A 2,546-nucleotide genomic window follows, 5' to 3' on the forward strand; every position below is an offset into this window, starting at 1 on the left:
TCCATCCATCCATCCATCCATCCATCCATCCATCCATCCATCCATCCGGCAGTGATGTGTTGAGTAGGGTTACCCAGCCAAGCTCTGAGCAAACACTGGATGGAGCTGAAAGTTGAGTGGCACAGAGCTCTTGTCCTAAAGGAGCTTGCTGTCTAGGGTGGGATTAGGACTCAAAGATATCAGGTCTTAATGCCTAGAAACTGGGGATGGTACCAGACGTGATAACAGGCACTTTTGACGGGAAAGAGTGGGCTCTGCAAAGGCGGGTCTGTGTCCGATAAGACCCAGTTGAAGCTTCCTCCGTCTCGACTCCCACTGGATTTTGAGGGTGCCTGTATGGAAAATACCTCTCATCTTGGCTATTAGGAAATACAACCGTAGCAGGTGCACCGGGCTCCCTCCAAGGCTGGACAGGTTGGGAAGCTGATTACGAGCTCCTCAGGGGACCCATGGGTCCGGGAGGTAGCACCCTGCCCATTTCCCATGTGGGCTCTTCCTTGGGAAGTGTCAAGTCTCGCATTTGTTAAGCACCCTCGTTAAGCCTTTTGGTCTCTGTGTTTCCGACTCTTCATCCATCAAATAATGCTCCTAACATGTGCCCTGTCTACAACCGGGTTTGCCGAGTGGACAGCAAGACGGTATGCGTTCTGTTTGAAGGATGCTTAGGGGTAAATCCCTGCCAGGCATGGTTCTCCATCCAAGCTCCGTAGTCACTGAATTTGTCGTTTAACCGGAGAAATGAGTTGGAGTTGTATTTTCTGTCGTCTGGGTACCAGTATCCTAGGGGTTTGATCTAAATCCGTAGCTTGTTTACCGACGGCCACAAAAACACAAACACGATCCCAGACCTAAGGACATCCTGGGTTTCTGCATGTGTGATGGGGGAGCATCTGTACGTAGTAAAAAGCTTGAGAATTTTTCGGTCTCTGGGGCTCTCTTCAGTGAAGCGTTTTCTGAAGTTCACAGTCTTTTAGCGATCTTTGCGTTTATTGCTAGCTTAGAACTTCTGGTGATACTGCCTACATCTGTTCCTTCCCTTTTTTTCCCTTCATTCTTTGCCTTCATTCTGGGATGTCATGTCGGGCTTCCTGAGTTAATGCCTGTCCTTTATGTTTTACTTTTCATATTTCTGGTCGCAGGGTCCTCATTTTTGTCTGTCCCTTGGGCTGCATCTCATAGATACATAGTTCAGTCCTTATTTTCATGGTTCCTCTTTACCCCATGGGTTACTTGAATGGGTATTTAAAAATCCCCAAGTATATAGAATTAAAAATAATCCTTTTACTGTCATGGGTCCAGGAATGCATTAAAAAGCACGTCTGTTCTAATTCACCCAGAACCTATTGTTCTGTCCTTCAAAGACCCTGCGGGACTTCTGGCCTACCGTGGTACCAGATGTGTAGATACAATAAAACATTTTCATTTAAAATATCCTGGAAAGGAAAAAACAGCATGGGAACTAAGAGGAACACTTTTTTAAGGGAGGAATATTTAGTTTTCTGGCTTTATTGAGGTATCAGTGACAAATAGAAATTGTATCTCTTTAAGGTGGACAACATGTTCTGATTTGCAGCCGCAGTGTGAAATGTCTATTGCCAACTGCATCATTTGGTCAAACGTTTACCCTCCAGGATCCCGGTGTCCCATTCTGTTCAATGGGTCTTTTATGGTTACAAGACTCAAATAAGAGGATGGATCTAAAAGCGTTTTAAGGCTGCAAATACGTTTCCTATATGAGTCATGTCGCCGTTGTGGGTTTGGTGCAAATCACGTGGACCTAATGATCTGGACTCCTTTCCTGATATCCTGGTGCTTCTAAGTAGTGGCTGTTTTCTCCGGGGTGCAGGGAAAGGTGGGGAGGGGCACCCTGAGTGGACCTCACACTAGCATTTGGCAGGAGGAGGCCAGCGTGTTAGATTTCTTACAAGGCACAGGACAGGGTACCCAGTGTCAGATGTTCTCACACCTCACATGACTTCTTCACATCTGGCCAGACGTTCACATAGGGGAAACCCTGTTTATAGTTAACCGCAGCCTAGAACTCACGGCTGTTTACACATCCGTGCAAGAGATTGAATTTCCAGGCAAGCAACCATTGCATTCATAGAGAGAAGATTATCCTTGGCTTGAATGTTCAGCATTTGGGGAAAGCGTAGGGCAGGCGGCAGCTCGTGGCATTTGAGTGACCAGTTCTCTAGGCCTGGGGCAGCCGGCACCATCTTGGGGATCCAACATACGAAGACATCCCCTTACTGCTTCACCCTCTCCGGGGGCGGGGCGGGGGAGGTCCAAGCACTGCTATGTTCAAATGGGTATCACTTTATGGTCACTTGTGTTGTGTGGACACCATGTGGCTCTTATTACATTTGTCTGTAGGTATCTGTGATTTTGTTTTAGGAAAGTAAAGGGACATTAAAAATGGGTGAACCTCCATCCCCAGGGTGGAATATTATTTGGCTACGAAAAAGGAATGAAGTATTGATACATGGTGTATCGTGGGTGATTCCATTTCTACAAGATACGCACAAGTGAAAGACTCCAGGCAC

The 2,546-nt window shown here is 46.7% G+C and overlaps 1 long non-coding RNA gene across 1 annotated transcript in view; it reads left to right on the forward strand.

Annotated features, from left to right (window-relative positions):
* The window catches only part of LOC114905983, a 141,882-nt gene that overhangs the window by 4,685 nt on the left and 134,651 nt on the right, over positions 1 to 2,546 (forward strand). The window lies entirely within an intron of this gene.

Source organism: Monodon monoceros, unplaced genomic scaffold, assembly GCF_005190385.1.
Source record: "Monodon monoceros isolate NGI ecotype Baffin Bay Population unplaced genomic scaffold, NGI_Narwhal_1 Super_Scaffold_22, whole genome shotgun sequence".
NCBI lineage: Eukaryota > Metazoa > Chordata > Mammalia > Artiodactyla > Monodontidae > Monodon > Monodon monoceros.